Consider the following 8,787-nt stretch of genomic DNA (forward strand, 5'->3'; position numbering starts at 1 on the left):
GAGGTAAGGGAGGGCACCAGGACACAGGTTGTGTCTTGCTATCTTTTGTGCTCCCTGGGGCATTTGGTGGGCCACTGTGAGATACAGGAAGCTGGACTAGATGGGCCTTTGGCCTGATCCAGTGGGGCTCTTCTTTTGTTCTTATGTGTGCACAGGTCTCCCATTCCCCATAAGGTCCAGGCAGGGTGCATGCACAAGGACCAATGTGCACACAGCACAGAGCAAAGGGGAAACTGGCTTCCCTCTGTGTGGGGGTGCTGCACCCTTGGTGCACTGAATCAAGCTCCAAGTTTCTATTCATGTTTTATAAACAAAGCCTTCCTATTTTCCTGTGGTTAGAAGAGCTGTTCCTTGGTTCTGCATTTATAAAGGAAATCACTTTTAAACCATGGGCTGTGTTTGAATAGGTTATTTGCGACATAATAATCTTGTGAATTGCTGAGACACTGCAGAGCAAAGGAAAATGTGACTGTGAAGCGCATGATGAGGATTCAATTGGTTTGGCAGCTCTAATATTTTCCTTCTCTAGGGTGTTTAGGGATTTGTTCTAGATTTTTGGATGTATTATTTCTGTTTTCGGAGATTCTCAACTGAAGAAGAAGGTGAACTCATTTCTCTTATCTCAAATGGAGTAATTGGAAGGATTTGGGGTCTGTCTGATATCCCAAATTAGCTTGTAGAGAAAGATATTGGTAACTATTTTTTTTGGGGGGGGGGGGAAGTGAAATTCCTGGAATATTCCGAGTCAAAAAATAGTTTGTCTTGCCTAAAAGGTATTTCCCCAGCTTGTGTCTTGGAGTACTTCCAAAAGATCAGCAATTCTGTGCAATATATTGATGATGATCATGCAAAGTAGGAACTCTATCCACCTGACACTGCAGGTTCTGTTATTGCTCACTGCTTAGCATTCCACCTGGTTTTTTTTCCCCCTGGATGGCTTGCATCTCACTGAATGATACTCCCTGCAGATTTCGATGGACCAACAACATGCATCTTCCCGCCTGTCTTTTCACAACTTCTCTCTTATTATGAGAACCTTTTCATTATTTTGAAAGACAGACATTTGTACTGTTGCATTCGCATATACCCATTCATATCCATTCATCTTCTATTTGTTTCTTGGGTGGTTAACTTTGGCGGAAGCTTGTAAAACTGCAGTGGTTGGCAACCTTCAGTCTCGAGAGACTATGGTATAAGCCTACAGCACCCAGTATTCCCAGGCGGTCTCCCATCTAAGTACTAACCAGGCCTGACCCTGCTTAGCTTCTGAGATCAGATGAGATCAGGCATGTGAAGGGTAACAAGCTGGTGTCTTATATTTTTGGGAATATGTTGAATCCCATTTTCCAATTTTATACATTTGTTTTAAAACCATTGTAACCCACTATTGCAACCCAGGGTTTGGGAATAAATAAGCCAGATCTTTAAATGACATACAGTAATGAAAGTTCAAATAAGTGACAGAAAAGGGAACACTCTAATCAATATTTTTTTTCTTGTCTTAGGGACCAATCCTGTCCAACTTTCCAGCACCGGTGCAGCCGCAATGCAGCCTCGAGGTAGGGGAACAAATGTCCCCAGACCTTGAGGAGGCCTCTGTGATTGCCTCCCCACCACAGGAAGCAGTGCCTAGCCCATTGGCACAGCAGCACTGGCACTAGAAAATTGGGTAGGATTGGGCCCTTAGTGATTTGTTTTTTAATTCCTTAGTGCAGTATTCCTCAAACACCAGTGGTACTTGAGCTGATGTCTGGTGGTAGGACCCCCAGACCCCAGCCACCTGGCAGCGAGACCAGCAATGCAACGCAACAAGCAGTGGTCGGAGGCTCAACTCGGCAGTCAGCGCTCCAGCGCACACTTTTCGTGCACTTTAAAAAGCCCTCCCTTCTGCCCTGAGCCTCTTGCTGGTGTTTGTTGCTTTGTGTCTGGCCTCCCAATCCAGAAGTAACTGGCAGTGACATCATTGCCAGTTACTTCTAGTGGTACTTCCTGTAGGCGGACCAAAGTGGTACAGCAGGGGATAAATGCTGAAACGCTGTCTTAGTGGAATGTGACTATAGAGGCGTGGCTATGAGGGTATCACAATGAGCTGTATCATTTTATAGTTTACCATGATAGGTTATTGTTGTTTTCATAGTCAAATGATGTTCTGTAAACACCTCCTACCCTTGGACCTCGTTTACACCCAGCAGAATGAAACATTCTGAGATAGCAGAATGGACTGTGCCAATTTAGGCTTAAGATGAGGAATTACATTTTTTGAACCTTCTTATGAAAGGTTCATAAGCAAGCATATGAAAAGCAAGTAGAGAATTGGTCCAACTGTACTGGTCACTGACCGTAATAAATGAATGATGATGATGAATTGGTCCAACAAGATAAAGGCTCGTATCCACCAATGCTCTAGTTTTATATATATATATATATATATATATATATATATATATATATATATATATATATATATATATATATATATGTTTTCCTAGCATTGCACCAGCGCCTGTAGCGGTACTCAGTCGGCAGTGGGGCTGTCATTGCACTGGGCCTTTATACTTCCAGTCTTCCTCTTGTCTGTCTCTCTGTGTGCATTCATTCCAAACCCCTGTGAGATCCTTGTAAGTGAGGCTAAGGGCAGCAAGTGTAGAGGATAAGGGATGGAGGGTAGGAAAACGTTCTAAGTGCTTAATATTTGCTCACACAGATTCTCCCAGAATCCACCTCAGCAGATTCTGACTCTAATATTGTTGTTCTGTTATATCAGCTATGTTCATTGGTTTGGAAGTCAAAATATTAGCATCTGCTATTGATTCTGGAATTTTGTAAGCCAGGTCAAATTCCTGACCCCACCTCTGGACAGACATGCACACCAAATGTATATTTAAAAAATGAATGCACCCCCACCCAAATATCACAATTTATATATAGATACGTTTTCAACTGGAGCAGAATGAAAGGTTTGTCAGAATCTTGGGACAATTACAGAATATAAGTGAGGGAATCTGCTGTTCTCGGATAGGAAAGAATGGCAACCATAGGCATGGATCTCTAAAAGAAGCAAGAAGATTAGTCATCACCAGATGGACAAATGAAATTAAATGAGGAAGTGGGAGCAAAAAAAAAAGAAAAAAAAAGTGAAGCTATTTTCTTTTTTTTCCACACCAGCACGAGACTGACACTATAAGCCTAGGACAAGGTTGGCTTGCCAACACTCATACACATGTCAATCAGTCAATCATCTTAAACTGAGTGACACATAACCAGAATTTCATCTTGTTACATGACTGTGTGTCAGATCATTGAATGGGATGTAAACTGATGCTACATATTGAACAACCAGATTGTCTCATACACTTAAAGAAGCACTGGAAGATCAATTGGAATTTTCCCTGTTGGTGCTGGTGTGTGTTCTTCTTTTTGACAATGTAGCTGTTGTCATTAATTGGAATAAAAAGGAAAGTAAACCCCTAAACCCAAGCTCTGCTTGCTTCACTTGCCCTGTCTTTGTCATCCAGTGTCACTGCTGTTTCCTGTAAAGGTTGCATAGGAAACGCTGGGCTCCTAGCATTCCTTCCAGTGGCCATTAGAGGAAGAAGAGGAGGAGGAAGCAACAGCAGTGACAGTACTGGACTCCTTACTCCTCACTCTCCTCATGCACACTACAGTGTTTGAAGAGAATGGAGCTGGGCTTGAGTCCATGAAGGTGTCAGACTGTACTCTCAGTGTTTAGCAACATGGAAGGCTCCTCCTCTTGGCATAGAGCAGGGGTGCCCAAACCCCGGCCCAGGGGCCACTTGTGGCCCTCAAGGCCTCTCTATGTGGCCCTCAGAGAGCCCCTAGCCTCCAATGAGCCTCTGGCCCTCCAGAGGTTTGTTGGAGCCCACACTGGCCCAGTGCAACTGCCCTCAGCGTGAGGGTGACTGTTTGACCTCTCACCTGAGCTGTGGGATGAGGGCTCCCTCCACTGCTTGTTGTTTCACATCTGTGATGCAGTAGCAGCAGGAAAGGAAAGGCCAGTCTTGCTTTGTGCAAGGCCTTTTATAGGCCTTGAACCACTGCAAGACCATTCATTCATTCATATAAGTTCATCTTTAATATATTCATTTATGTAAATTTATTCAAATTTGAGATGTAAATTAATTCGGCCCCCGACATGGTGTCAGAGAGATGATGTGGCCCTCCTGCCAAAAACTTTGGACACCCCTGGCATAGAGCACTGTTATTGCTGTAGCAACCTCCTCTTCTGATGGAGGGAATATTGGGGACCGATCAGAGGAAGTGGTGTGGGTGGTGGTGCTGGTTATAGAAAGAGTGAGGTAAGCCCCCCCAACCCATGCCATAGGGGTAAGCCACCCTCTTTTACCTCTCTCCCTTGGTGTCCAGCAACGCCACTTCCACTAATGCTGAGCTCCTACTATTCCCTCCGTCAACCATTAAAGGAAGAGGAAGAGGAGATGGCAGAGGAGGTGACCCTGGACACCAAGGAGGGGCTCAGGAGGGCCTCTCCCTCAGCATCCAGTGCCTCTGCTACTGCTTCCTCCAGTTGCGATGAAGGGAATGCTGGAGGAGGTGGTGGTGGCGCTAGATGTCAAGAGAGATAGGTAAGCCCTCCCCATCCTTCTCTCACACACTATAACATGAGAAGAGGAAGAAACCAGACTGGATCCCTTGAAGCTGGGAGGCTGGATGAGGCAGTGGATGGACATGGGGTGCCCTCAGCCAACATGTCACCTCCTCTAATTTGCTGCCTGATAAATTTTTTTACAACTTATGTCAAGGACAATCTGCAGCTGTGAGGGGGATGTACTGGTTTACAGTACAATGTACTGGTTTACAAGGGCTGCATGCCACTTTCCACAGTTCCTAGCCCAACTTTATTCCATTGTTTCTTATGGGATGAAATTCTCCTCTTTACAACCCTATACTCTCCCAGTGCCAATGCTGAACTCCAACACAGGTGCTGGGTGCTGTAAATGTGCCATAAAGCATATTTATGCCACAGGAGAGCAAGGAGCACTGGTTCTGGTCCAGCATTGGGAAGCCAATGCCAGGGGTGCGCCCATGGTAAGACACACCATGCCTTACCATGGGTGGCAGTGTGAGATTTCTGGGCAGGAAGGATGGTATTCTGGGGCGGGGGGAGGGCGGGGCACAGTGGGGGAAGAACCTGGGTGGGATGGGGTGGGACTTGTGGAGCCCCGCTCTGCCAGATCCTAAGTTCTGTGTCAGGCTGAAAAGTTCCCTTCCCCCAAGGAGGCCTCCGGCAGCCCTGGCACTGCCACTGGATGCAGTGGTAGCCATTTTGGCACCAATGCACCCAAAGGAGTTGCCAGGGATAGAATTGGGCTGCTCAATGAAGGGCATAGATTTATGTGCGGTCCTGGTTACTGCCTATTAACACTATTTCTCATGGAGAAAATTTCTCATTTATAAATCATTGCACTAGAAGTCCAAGTTTGTTGGCCCCTAACCCCGGTGTATAAAGTGGATCCCCTGTCTGATCTTTCATTCAGAACTATGCCAGCATCATATTTATATGGCTGCAGTTTTCCATGGATTAATTCATAAGGTAAATGGGTCTAAATGTTGTTTGTGCCTCCCCCCCCCCCCTTGAAAAGACAACAGATTTTTTAGCTTTAGGTGAATTATTTTAAGATCAGAATTTACACAAAATATTGGTAGTATGAACCATCTCAGAAGAAGCATTCCTCCTTCTCTTGCACATAGGATGGGATGCAATAGTGTCTGGTTCTTTAATATTGCCCTCTACAGTACGTGTGGGTGAATCGCGTAAAATAAAAATAAGAATTACTGTTTCTTTTGAAATTATTAGTTTATTCAGTATTCAGGTGCAACTTTTATGCAGATTTAATTAATCAATCACTTAACATGCAAATAATTAATCAGCTAAGATTTCTCTAACTGGGTGACAACCTTAATGAATCTACTCACTTAACAAAGAGCAACTACATAGATTGAATTCACAGCATTTATAAATATTATGACCTTTTACCCAGTCCTAATGACTTGCATACGAGAATTAGAAATGAACAAACTGTTTTGAGTTTCTTCTTATTTTTTGTTCTGTGGATTCAGGCTGGTTTCTGTCTCACCTTTTCTGAATGCAGTCTTAACAAGGAGAATTTCTGTAATCTTTGACAAGGTTAGAGAAGCCTTGCCAAACAGGACACCTTTCTCCTAATTCTTAATTGCAGTTGTCTTCCTGGAAACATGCACACCGTTTTTGAAGGGACACAGGCTTGATAGCACTAGTTTGCTGAGATCCTGGAGCAAAGTTCTACACTTGGACTTCTGAGGGTACCCCCCTTCCCGACATCTTGTGGAGAGTCCCCAAGGTTTGGCTGATTGACCCCGGAAACTTCAGTACTAATGAGAATGGCAGTTTTCAAAGCACTGTGGGCCCTCCACTAGCGTCTTGCCTGACCAACTCCTGATACTAACCAGGGAGGAAAGAAGACAGAAAAATTCTGTTGGAGCCTGTTTTTAGCAATGAGATTAAGGCCCAAATCCTAACCAACTTTTCAGCACTGACATAGCTGTGCCAATGGGGCATGTGCTGCATCCTGCAGTTGGGGGCAGTCATGGAGGCCTCCTCAAGGTAAGGGATTGTTTGTTCCCTTACCTTGGAGCTGCATTACCTTACCTTGCTGCTGGTTAGGATTGCGCCCTAAATTTGTTTTCAATCTTATTTCCAGCTAGCAGGACACATCAGCAAGACAATAAATAACATGATAGCTTGTGTCCAATGAAAGCGAGCCATGCCTAAGCGCTACAGAAATCAGTGAAACAAATGAGTTGTGACTAACTTGAGTCCCATTCATTTCCATTGGCCTTGGTCATGGCATTTTTTCCCCTTAACTCCCCATACTCCTCTGCTCTGCTTTTCATTTCCTCCCTCTCTGGGAGGAATAGAAACTGCAGTCATGGAGCTGGAAACTCCCAAGGAGCAATCTTGCACACACAAACATGGGAATCTTCTGCAGCAGTTTGGACACAACAATGGTCAGATTGGGAAAAGTCCTATTTTATAGTTTAGTTTTGTTTGTCTGTTTAAAAAGAACCCCTCTGCTGTCTCACAAATGTCCTATATTTATGTCGGGCGGTGCTTAGTATTCTCGCAGACATGGGCTTCGTTGCACATTAAAATCGCACATGGAAATTGGTCTCTCGTTCTCTGCAGTAGGTGAAAATATAAATGTTGAATGTGTCTGGCGTTATTTGTGCACTAATATCAAAACTGCAGCTATGTGCCGTGCTTGTCACTTCACAGACAGAAATCAAATTATATTCCTGCACTGGTATTGGCACACTGACATTGGTGACTGGGGTTGCTTTTTTCTGCTGCTACTGATAATGAAAAGGAAATGGCCGCTGTCTCTAACAGCACTGTTTGCTCCTCACTTGAAAGCAAAACAGACAGTCTGGTCTTCTGGTGGCATTAAAAGCAAGCAAGAAAGGAACATTTAATTGCTTATTGAAGAGCTTCTACCAAAGGTCATCAAACAATATAAGTTCTTGTTTGGGTCTGAACTTTGAAGCTAAGCATTATGGATTGAGGAACAAGTTCCAGCAGTCTGTCGGTGTGCCATGGTGGCTACAATTGTGGTTTTATTTTTTTTTATTTTTTTTTAAAGAGAAAGCAGCTTAGACTTGCTGGGACATTCCAACGAGGTCACAAAAAAGCTAACCAGCCATCCATAAAGCAGGTGTTCACGAAAACACTTGAAAGAAATCATTATAGTTTCTGTCCGTGTCCTAGCAAGTGAGAAGGCAGAACGGTATTAGCTGTCAGCTGTGTGATAGCGATGAGGCCCAAAACAGAGATGTTCAAAATGTAGTCTGTTAGACTTTTCAGAGATGTTCAGGAAGGTTCTACAACAGTGCTTATGAGAGCATTACTGTTTGACAGCAGAGGACAACTTGACAGGGAAAAGAGTGTTTGATACTGAGCCTTCCTGCCTGCATCAGCCAACTCAGAAGGACCCTCCGAAGCAGATAAGATGGTACGGGGGGCCGGGAGGCAGTGCGGGAGGGAAAACGGGGGTGTGGAGGGGTGAAGCTAACCAGGAAAGGGGGAGGAATGGAGGTGGATGAGGTGGTGATGGCATGTGCTGGATCTTATCCCCTCCAGCAGCAGACTCCCTGCTCCCTTTCTCTTCTTAGACTTGCACCAGCAAGATTGCTGGCAAAGGTCAGAAGAGATCCATTGCAGGGTAGGAGACTTATAGAGGGAAAGGGGGATTTAAATCCCCTTTCAGAAGCCTCCTGATGGATACAGCGCGTGCCTTTTCAGCATGGCTGCACTAGTGGGGAGGGATAGGATTGGGCTGTTGGTCTTCAACCCCTCCTTCCCCACTGGCACAAAACTGCCGGTTCCTTAGCCCCGTTCCCTTCTTATGCCCTATGTTCTGTTTCCCCTTCTTCCTCTCCTTCCCTTGAGTCATTACGCACCTCCTTCTCCTTGTAAGGATTTCCTCTTTTCCTTCTTTCTGCCTAGGAATGTGGATGTTTATGGCTTATGACCTGATTCTATTTGGGCAGCTCCTGCCACTGGAGCAAGTGTTACAGCAGTGTTACAAGCTTTCTGTCAGTCTGGTGACGTGACACACTGGAAGGCATGGACTAGCAACTGTTGGAAGTGGTGTGTGTCTAGCTCCTCGCAGCAGTGGACACCAGGCATCCATCACCTCAAGTAGGACCTGTAGGGGGCAGGAGGGAAGTGGGGAGGCAATGGAACAGGGCAGGGATGGGCAGAATGGGGCAGGG

The 8,787-nt window shown here is 45.0% G+C and overlaps 1 pseudogene; it reads right to left on the bottom strand.

Annotated features, from left to right (window-relative positions):
- Positions 1–1,195: 1,195 nt before the first annotated feature.
- Positions 1,196–1,313, bottom strand: LOC136637033 (5S ribosomal RNA; annotated as a pseudogene).
- Between the last annotated feature and the right edge of the window lie 7,474 nt (positions 1,314–8,787).

Source organism: Tiliqua scincoides, chromosome 1 (assembly GCF_035046505.1).
Source record: "Tiliqua scincoides isolate rTilSci1 chromosome 1, rTilSci1.hap2, whole genome shotgun sequence".
Lineage (NCBI taxonomy): Eukaryota > Metazoa > Chordata > Lepidosauria > Squamata > Scincidae > Tiliqua > Tiliqua scincoides.